The sequence below is a fragment of the Cuculus canorus genome, chromosome 1 (genome assembly GCF_017976375.1).
Source record: "Cuculus canorus isolate bCucCan1 chromosome 1, bCucCan1.pri, whole genome shotgun sequence".
Taxonomy (NCBI): domain Eukaryota; kingdom Metazoa; phylum Chordata; class Aves; order Cuculiformes; family Cuculidae; genus Cuculus; species Cuculus canorus.
This window is the reverse complement of record NC_071401.1, coordinates 164,464,934-164,480,891: the sequence shown is the minus strand read 5'-3', so window position 1 is coordinate 164,480,891 and position 15,958 is coordinate 164,464,934.

Below are 15,958 nucleotides of genomic sequence, written 5' to 3'. Positions count from 1 at the left end.
CAACTAAAACTGAAAATGAAAGGTAATTCAGAAAAGGTCTGCTTCAAAATAATGTAACAATTTTGCCCAAGCCACCCGGTTTAACAGTCTTACCCCATGTCTGTTTAGACACAGTTTCTTTTCTAACCTTCTTGTGAACCTAAGAAAAGGACACAACTGGCTGGTTTTAATTTACATTCTAAACACACCATATGACAATTCAAGGAGGATAAGTTATTTCAGTCTTGACTTATAACTAGTATAAATATCCGCAATATGTACCCATGTGCCTAATTTTCCAAGTGTTTGGTTTTGATTGATAAATACATAGTTGTACAGAATATTAATGTATATATAACATAGATTACATAAAACTTTTAAAATTATATAACAATTAAAATGCTCTTAGGCTAATCACAATACAAAAACTTCTTGTCAAGGCATTTACATTTCTCTATGGGATATTTTTCTATATTGTAGCATGACAATGAACCCTTAAGGAATTTTGTAAGTAAATGTGGCAAAAACATTGATTGTTAATTTATTATTCTTATGATTTGTGTATGTTTTCTTTCTTTTTAGAACTTCTGCCCTTGTTAGATGAGGGATTTGAACAATTCATTTTACAATTATGCCACAAATTCTGAGGTCAAAAGTTTCCAAAGTTTCTGGGTAGAAATAGACAGCACAGAACAGCAAATGTATGTAAAAACATACAGAAAGTTTAGCAACCATGTGCGAGGAAAAGGTTGGGAGTTCATACTACTTAGCTGTGAGAGCCATAAAAGCATGTCCTTCTGCTACAAGTTCAAGAAAACTAGTCTTAAAATTAGAGTGCCAATGAAGCATGGGATTTTAAAGGAAGCTAACAAAGTTTTTCACCACCATTTTCACAACTTGCAAGGGCAGTACATAATTATCATAGGACCAAATCCCTATGAAATTAAGATTGGCACTATCCCCCAGCCAATTCTGTTCAGACATGTAGGCTATTGATTAAGACTGGGCCTTATCTATGATCAGTTAGTATGAACCAATGCCTGCTTGTGAAAAAGTCTGGAGGGTGTAGAAATCCATTTGAAAACAATGGGCATGAAGATTCAAAAAAGGGCAAAAAAGCTGTCTTTCCTGATTTCACCTGAATATATGTCTCTAAGCCGTAACAGTGATGGTTAACGCTGGTCCAATTTTTAATACCCTGCCTTTTTCCTGGGTAAAAGCAAGAATCCTTTTCAGTCATGTAATCTGAACCAGGAAATCTAGGATCCATAAGGATCACTTGTACGTCCAAGTTTCATAAAACACACAGTAAAAACAAGTTCTTCACTCTTCAAAGGAGGTTTGCAATGTTGTTCAATGGAGTGCATAACTGTGCAGCGCAGAAAGCAACTAAATAAGAAATACAGCTATAAGCAGTGTTTTCTCCGAGCAGTGTAGTGTTAGAAGGTCACTGTCTTGACCAGTATTCAATATCAGTTTTACATCTCTGAACATTGGAAAAGTCCTTCCCTTTCTCCCTAAACACTCTTCAGCAAATCTTGTAAATTAATTTCTTTTCTGAATTTTGGAAATATCTTGCAAAAAAACCACTCGTAAATGTATAAAATCAGACACCATCTGCCAACTGTGTAACCATGACAACTCTAGATCCAGATATAAAATGTTTTGGTTTTTTTTCCCCAGGAAACTCTCAATAAATTAAAGATATTAGCTGTTTTTAACTTGCATATCCAGAGGAAGTGAGATAAAGGAATTTAGTACAGATTTATGTTGTTTAAGTAAATGTTCTTATTATGTTAGCCAGAGCCTAAGCTGATATAAAGTGGAATGGCACTAAAACACATGGAACAGGTAGCAGATAATAAATACAGACCTCTTACAGAGCCCATGATCCAGCTCAATGACACTGGCATAGATAAGAGGAAAGTAGAGTTAGGGAAAAAAAAAAAGAAATGCTATTACATAAAGTAGACACTGTGCTGAGGAAGAACTTGGAAAGAGATTGCAGCTATGTCTAAGTGATGGGTCCTGAACATAGGTCACAACAGCCCAATGCAACGCTATAAGCTGAATATGAGCCAGCAGTGCACTTAGATGGCCAAAAAAGCCAACAGGATCCTGGCTTGTATCAGAAATAATGTGGCCAGCAAGACTAGGGAAGTGATTATCTCCCTGTACTCTGCACTGGTGAGGCTGCACTTCAAATAATTTGTTCAATTTTGGGCTTTTCACTAAAAGATAAACACTGAGCTGGTGGAGTACATTCAAAGAAGAGTAATATAGTTGGTGAAGGGTCTAGAGCGCAAGTGGTAAGAGGAGCGGCAGAGGGAACTGGGCTTGTTTAGCCTGGAGAAAAGGAGGCTCAGGGGAGACCGTATTGTTCTCTACAAGTACCTGAAAGAGGTTGTAGAGAAATGGGTGTCAGCCTGTTTCCACAAGTAAAAAGTGATAAGATGAGAGGAAACAGCCTCAAGTTGTGCTAGGGGAGATTTTGATTGAGTTAACAACTCTCAATTGTAAATGTGAGAGTGATTTAACAAGATTAGATGGCAATATACACTTGATTATTCATTGCATGGAGGACAGGATCACACAGAACAATCAAAGAGACCCTCCCGTTGAGTCATGAGGTTCAGGATAGGCCTTTGCTTTCTGAACTCCTCAGAGAGGAATCTAAGCGCAAGTGGATCCAGATTTAGCTCCAATCTTGGTCAACTGTTTATGTCCAAAGGATTATATGTGCACAATCAATACCACTAAGATTTTCCACTTTAGCATGCTATTAGTCATTTACTGAGGATGTGTTGTGGCAAGGAAACTCTCAGCCTAAAGGAGTAACTTGAAGAGGTGCCCCTACTGAAAGGGGAGATCATAGAGTGCTGCTCACTGTTGTTTCAGGAGAGCTCAGTGGGCTCTAGCCAGTCCATTATTTATAGAGTTAAGATGATTGACTTACGGTCATATTTTCACATCCTCAAGATGTCTCCAGACAGGCCTTGGCAACTCTGTTGCCACTGATCCTCCAAAGTCCAGGTAAGCTAGATGCAGCCAACACAACCCAACACAACACAGAAAGAGGGGTAGTGAGGGCAGCCACTTAAGAGTCTTTTCCAACCTAAATTATTCAATGATACTTTGAGTCTACATTACCTTCAGTCTATGCCAATGTAATATTATGTGTACTACTTCTCCTGATATCACTATCTCCTCTATTTTTCCCTCTGGACTCTTGAAACAAGAAGAAATATAGCAGGATAAGAAAACTGAATGTGGATGCCTAAACTAGACATTATGTAACACTATTGTAAAGGCAGATGGTCTCTTAGAAATGAATTGGTCTCCTACCGAGAACAGGAAGCCACTGAGCGTGAATTTAGGATAGGCAGCTTGAACCTGTATGGATCCCTGTATGCATTGAAGGTCCTAGCCCTGGCAAGTCAGCTAAACGGATTCTGTTTGGACTGAATAGAGGCTAAGTAAAAGGATCAAATATCTCTTATTAGGCAAAGCTTTTTCAGCCCTGAGCGTAAGATACATTCACTGTGGGAATAAAACTGAAAGCTAAGAAAATAAGAACACAACTTTTAGCCATTCTGAGACTTTCTCATTTTTATTTAACTGTTGATTTTGTACAAAGTGTTACCTAAAACTTAAATGGAAGCTTCTTTTCTTTGAGAATGTCAGCAGCTAGTAGATAGTTGTGAGACTGTATATTGATTTAATATCATGTTACAAAAAGATTAAATTCTGTTTTGTTTAAGTAGAATTTACTCATAGCTAATGCTAGCAGATACATATCCTGTGAAGGACAATTAAGGTCTTTCAAAACGTTACTCAAAACACAATTTCCCTGACTCAGCTACTCTGTAAGCATTTATACACCGATAGGTACTGCTAAAAAAGTCCTGCGACTTTGAATAGAGGTTTATGAGAAAGGCCTTCAGTTCGCTATGGAAATAACATTCCTCAGTTCTGCAAAAATTAAATTTAAAAAATGACTTTTTGCCTCGTCTCTTTAAGTCTGGGGTAACTGAATGTCTTATCCTTCTTGCTGTATCAATATTAAGTCAGGCATCTATGTTATCTTGTCAGTCTAAGTGACTTGTCCGTGTAGTGGCACTTCTTAGAAGACTCACTTATGCTCAGCCTCATTTCATACTTTGAAGACCCTTGACAAAGGGTCTGTTGTCAGGTTTCATTTGAAATGGAAATTATTAAAATATGGAAAAAATATATATACACACGATGTCATTAATTGAATTATGATTTGTTCACTTTTTTTTGATTTAACAAACATGTTCTTGATCAACATTTGACTACTTTGGCAAATATTCCACCCAGTGAGAACAGTGTATTGACAGAGCACAACAAGTATGCTGATTGAGTTCTTCAGGGCAGATCTAGGCTGATTCAGTTACTCGCAAGATTTTGTGGCCAGAAACTGTGGGTTTACCTTTTTATATCTTCACACTGTAGTTGTTATTCCATTATGTTTATGAAATCAAAAGAAAAAGACTAATGCACCTAACAATGTGTATATATAAGGGCAAATATGATTACAGTTTGACTCTTTATATTTTCAGCAGCTATAGATCAGCATAGTTTCATCAATTTCAAGAGAATTAAGCCTACTTAAACAAAGCCAATATGCCAGACTTATGTGTTCTTATATAAGCCTGTGATATATTTGAGATTAAATCATAGAACGTACTATTTCTTTGCAGAGACATATTTTGGATAGTTGTAGTGCTTTGACTCAGTAACATTAATTTGTAATGGATGAGAAAGAAATAACGCACGGGACAGGGGAAAGATAGTTTAATATAAATACCCATTTGCTGACAAGAGCCATTAACAAATCATGCCAAATGATGATTGTGTTACTCTGATGAGGAATAGTTAAGGTACAGAAACAAATGAAAAACATCTGGCAGGATTTGCACATTTTTTCAGACAATATCAAAGTTACTTGGATGAAATGGCCAAGGCAAGACCTTATTCGAGTAAGCAAAGTCAATGGTCAATGCTCAGTGCACATAAATATTCCTTCAAGAATTCTTCCTCTGAAAATATTGTTTCTACTGCTGTACAGAAGATACTTTTATATTAAGAAGACATTTTTGCTTACAAATAGTTGTGTATCACAGTTATGAATCTACACATAACTAAATTAATCTACACATCTACATAACTAAATCCAGATGAATCTCACAAGTATCAACCATTGATTTACATGGTTCTGCAGTCCCAGTACTCCCATATGAAGAAAGACATTTGTGGAATTCCACCTGGGAGTAGATGGAGAAGTCAAACATGATAACGAAAGAGAGAATTCAGAGAATATAAAATTAATCTCATTTCTTTTTTGTATTTTTCTTAGCTTTAGAAATGTATCTGCAAAAAAATCCTAGCCTAATTGCTATTTCTTTTCATCATAATACTTAAAAAGGCTGCAATCTCAAATGTCATTAAAGTATAAACTAACTCCTGTCTGGATTTTTTTTTTTTTTTAATCTCAATGTTTATTTAACTGTAATTTCACGAACAGAAACTGTGTCACAGAACTGTGATTCTGTTTCAATTCTGTCATACTCCAAAATTGACTCTAAGGCCAGATCTGCATATTGTATCCATAGGGAGCAGAACATCCCTGAAGGCACACACATTAAAAGAGACAAATCAAAGCACAGTGGAGTGAAATATTTGTTACATACACGAATTGACATTAACAGTGGTTGTTAGTTACCTCAGAGCCGTCATTAAGATAGTTACGCATGCCTTCTACTTTTTTCATTGTTGCTCAGAGACTTGAGCAACAATACTAAGATTAAAATTAGCAACATCAAGTGAATTATGATCAAGACTGAGAAAACAATCAGCACAACACATTATTTGCCTATAACAGATGCTCTATGGTGGATATCATATTATTTAACTTACCTAACTTAGGTGAATTTTGTTGATTTCATGGCCTGTGGAGTTTCTCCTGTCCCAGCCCGGTGCAGCTGTTGCAGTTCCTTGTCCCCAGACAGTAGAGAGTTTGACCGCAGTTCCTGAGAGACACACATAAGACAGTTAAGCACACACACACATGATTTAGGATTTAATAAGAATATAGAACATATTGTGTTGTTGAAGCCCAGGATGTAGACAGACATATGTACTGAACAGCCAGTCCCACCCTAGTCTCACTTGATACTTCATTTTCTCTGCCTTCAAGTCGTCTCCTAAATATCCTATACTAATCTTCTCTTTGCCATTGGCCTTCTGATCCCTGTCAAGTCTTTGGGTAATTTGCTTGGCCTTTATTCGGGTAACATAACAATATCTGAATTTAGTTTACAAAACTAGCATTTATAGCACTTATTTTCAGTAACTTTTTCAAGCTGACACATTTGAAACGATACAATAATATGAAAACAACTAATGAAAATTTGACTGCAAGTTTGGTTTACTCCATTTGGCATTTTAGAGCTCTCTACCAAGAAAACAAGTCATGGGATTCTTACTTCACTAAAAGATATGCTACCTTTTAGGAAACAGTACAAGCCCCCATGAAAAACTCATATGACATAAAGAATTGTTTGGGATTTATATTTTTAAACATGAGAAATTGGGGTGTAGCTCAGTGTTTATTCATGAAAAGAAACACTGGCATTGTATTTTCATTTGCATGCTAGTCACAAATGGGAGTGCCTTGGAAATGCTAAAGCCCAAAGTTTCCTTAGTGGCACACGTCTCTTTCCCTGGGAGAAGTAAAGAACCAGAGAATAGCGTGTGGCAATACCAAGGTAGCTCTAAGTTCAAGTAACTCTACATTAGGCTGTGTACATGCAAAGCCTTTCAGAGAAAGGACCTTGAAAGTGTTTATCTCCACACTGTCTTAAAACTAAGAAAGTCTATCACAATTTCCAGATGACTAAGAAAGCATTAGTTTAATACTTTGAGGTGTTCAGTATCGTGCCCTGATGGTCACTGCATTCTAGGGTGCACTAAAAACAGCATAACCAGCCGGTCAACGGAGGTGATTACCCCAATATATTTAGTGGTATTGTGGCCTCACTGTGGGTATAGTGTACAGCTCTGGTCCCCATGGGTCTGGTCCTTGAATGTGTCCAGAGCTGGTGAGAGAATTTGAAGGAATGTCCTATAAGGAGCAGCTAAGGACTTTAGGCTTACCTAGTTCAGAGAAAAAGAGGCTGAGGGGTGTCCTCATTACTGTCTACAGCTTCCTGAGGAAGGGAAATGAAGGAGGCGCTGATCTCTTCTCTCTGGTATCCTGTGCCAGGATGTGAGGAAATGGTTCAAAGCTGCACCAGGTGAGGATTAGACTAGACATCAGAAAGCATTTTTTTTACTGAGAGGGTGGTCAACTGCTGGAACAGGCTTCCTAGAGACATCAATGCCCCAAGCTTGTCAATGTTTAAGAAGCATTGAGATGAAGCTGCTGATAACATGTCTTAACTTGGTCAGTCTCAAGTCGGTCAGGCAGTCAACTAGATTATTGTTGTAGGTCCCTTCCAATTGAAATAGTCTATTCTATTCTCTTTGACTCAACAGAAGTGTTATGCCAAAAGCACTGACTTTGATCTTCTGGATGGAGGAAATGAGCCTGAGAGCTGACAGTTCTCTGCAATGGCACTGCATCAGTGCTAATCTCTGACAATCCTGATGCTGAGTTTTCTTTCTTTTTTTTTCCATTTCCAATAATCCAGCAATAAAAGCTTTAAAATATTAGACCACATTGTCTTCTTTTCCCCTCAGAAATTCATCCTTACCAGACAAATAGAATAAGAAATCTATGTGTAACTAGCTGAAGTAGAGCAAAGTTAAAAGAAACTCAAAATTAGGTCTGAGAAGAGAGATTTAAACAACTCACCTAACCTAAAAGCTTCTCATCAGCTTTACAAAAAGTACAAAGATGGGACAACCAGTAATGTGGTTCTAGAGCAACCCAGTCAGAATAAATCATCCGAAACCTAAATTGAGTCATCTAAGTTTATGTTGCGATTTTAATATAGATGTATGCTTTCTAATTATAAGAACAAAAAATTTGAGTAACAGTTGTATCCAAGAAGTGGAGTGAAGGTCAGGATTGTAAATTGGTTGTTCAGTTATAGCGGCGAAGAAACACACACAGATGGAATCTGATAATGGGTCGAACGTATATATGGGAATAAGGGTTATGGCCCAAACAATGAGGAGGAGAAAAATAATATACTTATTGAAAATACAATCAGACAACTTTGTTTCCATAAAAGATTTATAGTTAAGCTTAGAGGGAAAAGAGAAAGAAAAGCAAAAAAGCCAACAGTTGCTTATTAGATAATTAGTTTCTTACAGTAAAGCATGAAACACTCAGGCCAGACAGATATCAGAGCTGGTAAATTTCAGTCCTTCTTTACGATTATTGCCTGTTTCATTAACTACTTGATTTACTCGTGAAAAGGTACTTTTCAAATGTCAATATATCAAATGATACACTGAATTTCATGTAAATCAGTGTAGTTTCCAAAACATCTCACAATTTCTACATATGCATCCGAAATTCCATACGTGTGTCCAGAAAATATGCAATAAAATTTAAGTCGGTGATAAATCCTTATTTCCAATAAGCTATTAAAGTTTTTTGGAACTCCCTTCTGCTGTCATAGCCTTGATGAAACATCCTTACTTAGACAGTTTCATGAATAATTCCATCGCAGACAGTACGTTCATAACATATTTGCCTTTACATATTATAGGCAACACTTCAGAAATCTGATTCAGTAATTATCTATAATAATTTTTAGTTTTCCAAACCATAATACTCAAAATTGCTCCAAGTGTTTGTTCTAAAATTGTGCATAAAGATGAACATAGGAATGACTAACAGCTTATTTCATATTTTATATTTTATATTTTATATTTTATATTCTCCTGTAGTCCAAAATTTATGGTAAACCTACAGCAAAGCGGGAAAGCTTGTTCTTAAGAAATTCTTGAATATAGTCCCACAGATCCCATGTTTTTGTCTTGTATTTGTCTAGAGAAATAGATCTCATAGTCTTTTACAATAGACAGCTCTCGTGAATAGGAAGTATAGTCAGCTTGTTCACTTACTCTGTTTCTTCACAACACTGGAACACTTTTCAACTCATCACATAATTTTTTCATTTATTTACCCCCTAGTGAATGTTGCATGCCACCAGATCTTCAGAATAAGAATCGGGACCGTAATGAACTTCAGTACTTCTTCTACCTGTTTGGAATCCATGGTTACTAACGTTCTCATACTACCTTGGTTTTTTTTCCAAAATGTCTGGTAGTTACAGATCTAAATCTTCGCATTTAGATCTGTTAAGAGCAGGAAACTGAATTCCTTCTTAACTTATTGTCCTTTATTAACTGGGACATGAAACGGTAATGGCAGAGACATAAGGCATTTCCAGCATTTACCAGCCGTGTGGAAGATAATGAGTTTCTCACTTTGCCGTATCTGCCAGGAAATGCATGACTCCAATTTCATTACTACCATTAAGAAATATAAAAGTATTAAAAAAATAAGTAACACAACTGAATGCCTTACATCATTCAAAGTTGCATTTCATGATTCCATATATATTATTCTGCTTACAGTGTATTACAACGAAGCTTTGCCTTAGCCTTTTACTGGTGGATCAATCAGTTGTAACCCAGCCATTATAAACAGCGGTGGTAAGGGTTAAGGTTTTTCTAAGAGTGACTACCAAACCATTCTTTAACTTTGAGCAAAAAGTAGTCCGTTATAATGTACAATTCAATTTTTCAACACATAATAAAATATTTTAATTTCCTTCACAAGACTCTTGGATCTTTAATTCTCTTTGTCACTTACAAGATGCCAGGAATTGTCCTTTCCAGAAGCATATATAGTTTAAAGAGTTCAGCCTTACCTATTTTTTTTTTTTAATCTTGCAAGGACCAGCAGCTGACATATCTTATATGCAATTACAGTTTTCAGTATATAACGTGAAGCTGGTGAATTCAACTTTTGAAAAACATTGCAAGATGTTTGTCTTGGAAGACTGATAACAGGATAATCCCTCACCTCTGTTATTTCTAATGCTTGACTGAGAATAAATTCAAATGAGCAAGAATCTACGAGTACGTATCACTTTTCTTGGAATATCCGATTCTGAGACTCTTTGCTGAGAAATGTTTTTCAGTTGCTTGGTTTCCAGCATTTCTTGAAACTCCAGCTACTCAGAGAACTCTCATGAAAGAGAACCAAAGGAAACAGCAGCCTTTCAATATCCTTAACATGATCTTTTCAGGTAAAAAAAACCCCATATTTTCCATGCGAGACACATTAGCAGCATTTTGCTTTATGTATAGAGGGCTCTTAGTTTCTGTCGGTCTTGAATCTTTTACAAGCATTTGGCAGTATCATAGTAGTCATGTTCTTTCTAATATTTATGAAAATGTAGTATCAATAATACACATTTTTCTTTGAATGTTTACAGTTTGAATAATCTAACAACATTTGTGAATTAATTTCATATCTTTAATGTTTCATAATTTATATCATTTAAACGTAAGCAACCAAAGAATTTTTATTTTTATTATGAGGAAGAAACACACTATCAATTTCAAAAGGTCTTGGAAGAAAATTCCTATGAAGGTACTTAAAATTTTGTGTTAAGTACCCTTACCAAAATACAGTTGTACTTCTAGGAAGAAAAGAATAATATTTACTGTAATTCAGAGGATCAAATTCTCCTTTGATTTTAATGTATCACTTGAAGAAAGCGTAGAGGCAAAAAAAGAGAAGTGTAAGAATTAGCAGACTTTACGGATCATGTTTCAGACCTAGATGCATTCGAATATGTACTTTTTATAGATATCTATTATTTTTTCTCTTCCAAATTTTTTAGTTTATGGAGATTTAAATGCAATATGCAGTTCTCTTTCTGTACATTTTTTTAATTATTGAAGAATAGACATGCTACCGTAAAACTTAATTAAGCCTATTTTCCCAACCTGTATTGATGATGTTCTGTATCTAAAGATACTACCTATATTTTCTGCTGTAATTCTGTAATATTACCAGTAGACAAGTTAAGGTTATTACAAATGACCTTAAACACTATAATTTCATAGCATAATTAAAAAGCTGTCCATGTAGACAGATCAATTATGTATAAGCATCTTGAATATACCTTATGTAATTATACGTCCTTATTAGCAAACAGACATGTAGCTCTTATTAAAAATGTTTGCTTATAAGAAAGAGAAGAATTCTGATGTTTCTCATTAAGAAATATTTCACTACTCTTACCCTCAAGTCCACTGAGCTGGTTGTGTCCAACACAATCTGACTGCAGATGATTCCTGCTCATACCTTTCCATTCATGTCATGGAGGAGGGATGTGTATCCCAGCACTAGAATCAGGCTGGTTGTAACTTCTGCAAAGAAACTGGATCACTAGAGAGTAATCCTTGGATCAAAAAAATGTCCAAATTGCTCACAGCCACCTTCAAATGCTACAAATTCAAATGGAATGCATACACTACAGTGCCACATGCTTCAAAAACAGAGCCTAGAAATGAACTTCATACTCCAAAACACGTTAAAAACTTGTTTGATTAATTCCTGGAGATTAATGAGATTTGAAAATATGAGTCCCAACTTAAAGATCGGATAAAGGCATTTTTTTCTTGTGTAAGGAAAATGGACTTCCACTGATATTATATGACTAGCAGTTCCCAAAAGTATTATAATTGTCAAGTATTTAACATTGTAGTGGGGTTAGTGAACCTTTTCTTTCAAGACTCAAATTGATCTTTTATTGCTAAAGTAGAGTTCATCCATATCCGTACATCCATACTATCATCCACTGAGGGATCAAGGGATTAGATCATACTAAAGTTAATAATGCAGCTTGAGAGAGAGAGACCTGCACATTTGAATATTTAATAATGACATTTGTAAACATTTCAGGGATTTTACTTTGTAGGATTGGAGCTGGTCCCTTAATTGAAGAAAATAAGTTGCTAAAATAGTGCACACCTGGAACACATCCTCCAGTGCAACGTCACGAAAAGGAAACCCATTTCGTTCTTTCAGTTTCCTCAGTAGGTGTGTGAGAATAATAGAGAGATTTCACACCTAAAACATAGTCCTCATCTAGTGTATATTACAAAGAGTAGATAAATTCTTAGGTAGCATGCTAAAGTTTAACAATGATAGAGTGGCAAAAATGAGTCCATAGAAAATCAATGATAGCTATGAGATTTTAAATTCTTAAAAGAAAGCATCATTCTAACACTTAGGCAGAGCACGGCTACTTTTCATTTCAGTTTGTTTATCACTACAAGCTAAGAGTCTAATCCATACAAAAAACTGCGTTCATTCAAAACAATACTTTCATAACTCAGACTTTTCAGAAGGTCAGAAAAAAAAATAGATTTAAATCTTATATTGCTAAACATGAACAGTAATGACATTTCCTTTGTCAGGAGAGTAACATGTCTACAAAGTTACCAGACAGAAACAACTGTCAACAGCAGGAAGACCCAAGCATCATTTTAGCTGAGTTCAGCAGAAGTGGAATTGGTAAATCAACTGTTGCAGCCCTTTCTGGTCAGTGCTATTGTTAAGCAAGAAATTAATATGTCAGCTATCCATTAGAGAAAAATGTCCAGTAATAGAGGGAAATCTGCTAGCTACATAACTGGGGACACATCTAGTACTGGTATGAAAAACAACCACCATGCTGAATTTGTTATATGCTATGAAATTGTTGCATATGGTTACTCTGCGAATGCTGAAGTAACCTGAAACGACTCCATGTAAATCAACACCTGCAGTATGACTTCACCCTGAAACTCGATGAAGTATTCCATGATGAGAACACACTTGGGAACTGTATTTCAAGGTGTTCAGGGGGAATAAAATAAAGGTATGAAGGATTATTTGGATGTGGTTTACCTGAGAGACTTGTAAATCTTTGGAGATCAATCTCATAATTCAATAATAAGATCAAGACTGTTTTTTTTAGGTAAGGTTAGTTTTTGTACTGAAACCAAACCACTACAGAAAACCTGTGAAAACCAAACTCCTCCCTCTTTTGTAAATTAATGAATCTGTATTAATTCCATTCCTGGTAGCAAATATGTGATATAATTGGGATGTTCCTTCAGCACTTTACACAAATATAAGCAATTTCATGGAAAAAGGAAGGATGACTGAGTAAAAATCCTGAAAACTCTGTATAAATCAAAGTTCTGTGCATGTTGCAATAAATGCTGCAAGTATCCTACAGTCTGTTAATGGGAAAAGAAGTTATGTGGTAGGATGTGTAAAACCACTTGATAGATAGTAGTTCATTGAGGTATAACTCGCATCAGACTTTGGCCCCAGATTCACAAAATATGCATGATCAGAGGGGAAAACTATCTACCTCCTAACACCTCTTTTTGCCTCTTTTTCCAAGAAAGATTTTATTCTGAATCAGAAAGTTCACTTTCTTCTATTGATTTTTTTAATCAGGTAGTATTAGAATTTCCATATTACAAAAGACAAATGCATCCTTCAAATTTAGTTCCCATTCTTCACACAGAGCTTCATACAGCACAATATTAGCATTTATTCCTAGATTTTTTCATGAAGAAGAATTAGAAAGTTCTCATAAACAGATATTTTACTTGTGTGTTTAAAATGTTAATTCCAAAAGTGATAATGTAGCTCTTTGCAGACCTGACTCCACAAAAGCAAGAGAACTTTTCTTTCAGTCTGCTTACACTTCACAGGGCCACTGAGCATTGTCTTCCAAATCAGGACTTCTGTGCTTGCCTTTGCTGGTCGTTCATTCCAATTCATAGTCTTATGGTTTCTAGATTTACATGGCTGAGAAATAACACAAGCTGCGAACATTTAGGGTAGGAATATGACTTAGATCAAGTTCAAACACAATCATCAATTCAACATTGAACCAGCCTATCGGCTGAACATAAAGTTGATATGGCCCTATCAGCCATATCAACTTTCAGGATGAATTTGATCACAGCCCACGATGACTCAGACCTTTAAATCAGATTATTTTCCTCTGATTTGTAATACCTCAGCTGTGTGCTATAGATATGTTCTCCATTTCCAAAATCAAGATCTGCTCAGTCAGCATGGTGAGACTGCTGTCACTGTACATTATTTTGACTGTGATATATCTTACTGACAACATCACCTCCTTTTGATTTGCATTGACAGGACTTAAAATACATAAGTGGAACATTCTCCAAGGCATATAATCAATAGCATCTGCTGCATTTCTGGTATTTCTTTTGCCCTGTTTGTACCATTATTGTATCTGCTGAAGCTGTATTACTATAAATGTTTCCAGGAACATATGTCGGTATCGGTTTACAGCACCGTTTCTACAGTACTAACACTTTAAAATCTTGGAGGAATCTCAAAAGTATCACTGCTTTGTTGTTCTAATGCTCAAGTTATTGTAATAAGCTAGATGATGAAACCTGAACACTGAAATCCTCTGTAGTATATTCTGGTTTTATACAATACAAGATAATAATGGCAAAACATTTTTAAGAATAGTATAGAAGTCTCATACTCTGGAAAAATAGTAACTAGACACTTTTTTGCTGAAAGAATAAAGAGTATTCAAGTATTAAAGTCACCTAACTTTTGGAAAAAATGTTGTCTTCAAAATCAATATTCTTAAGAATTATTTAGGAAATATGACTAATGAGAAGTGAAAAAATGATGTTGTTTTCAAGGAAATGTGTGTATATGCATTAATACAATCATGGATTTTCTGATATAGGTATTCACATGCTATTAAAAAGCACAGGTGAAAATGAAAGGACTATGTTGAAGACTGGAGAGTAGAAAGCAAGTCGGAAAAAATCTAATGAACTATAGGTCTGTAGTAGAGAGAAAAACCTATTTGTAATTTAAAGTATAGAGTATGGTCTTATTTAGTTTTAATAAATGTATCTAAATACTCTAAAATACATTAATTTTGGTAATGTAATTAGTTTAGGCACATAATGATTTAAGAAAATATTTCTGGTACAATTATCTTCTAACTGTTTAACTATGAGATAAACTCATAGTTGTTCCAAATCGTTATGAATTTTAAAAAACAAACATTTAATGTTCAAGTGAAGCAAGAAAGTAGTCAGTGGCACTGCTTTCCTTTAGGTAGGTGAGGAAATATTTTACTGAATCAAGCTAAAAGGTTCTTTCAAGGTCAAATTCTAAGAGAAAATTATTATATTTGAAAGGGATGACAGATGAGGAGCTTGTTGAAGTTTATCGCTGGAAGTGATAAGGCATAAGAAGCAGTAAGACATAATGAAGAACTGAAAAGAGTTATTGCAGATCATTTATCGACTGCATACAACTCATTCATAATAATACTGAACATGCCATTATCACAGCTGTATACTGAGGTGCATATGTATGCAACCTGCCAAAGTTCAACACATTAAACTGTTTTGCCTGGTTAATGTACATAATTTGTATTTCTTAAAATCACCAGTTCCACCAAAAGACTGAGGATTCCTTTAGATCAAAAACGTCTGTATTAAGCTTAACTCAATTTAAATTTCAGAAATTATTTAAAAGTCACTTCAAAGACAATTTTAAATTATCTTTAAAAAAAAAGAAAGAGGAAAAAAAATCATGTGCTATCATTGTATTAAAAAAGCAAGGATATCACTGTTTTCAAGAGGACGGAATATTTTTCTTGAGTAAGAAAGGAAAATGAGTAACTTTTGGATTCTGGTTCTAAATCTGGTACATTCTCTTGAACTCTTTATTGAGACTATGTTATCAATTATGTCAAAAGTGTATTTCTTGGCGGGCTTTAAGCTCATTTTCATATAGGAATGAAGGAATAGGGGGAACTGTCATACAGTAGTAACCACCATGAAACCTGAAATTACGTATTTTCTAGTCCTGGTCTACCATCTAAATGTGATGGACACTTTTACTGAT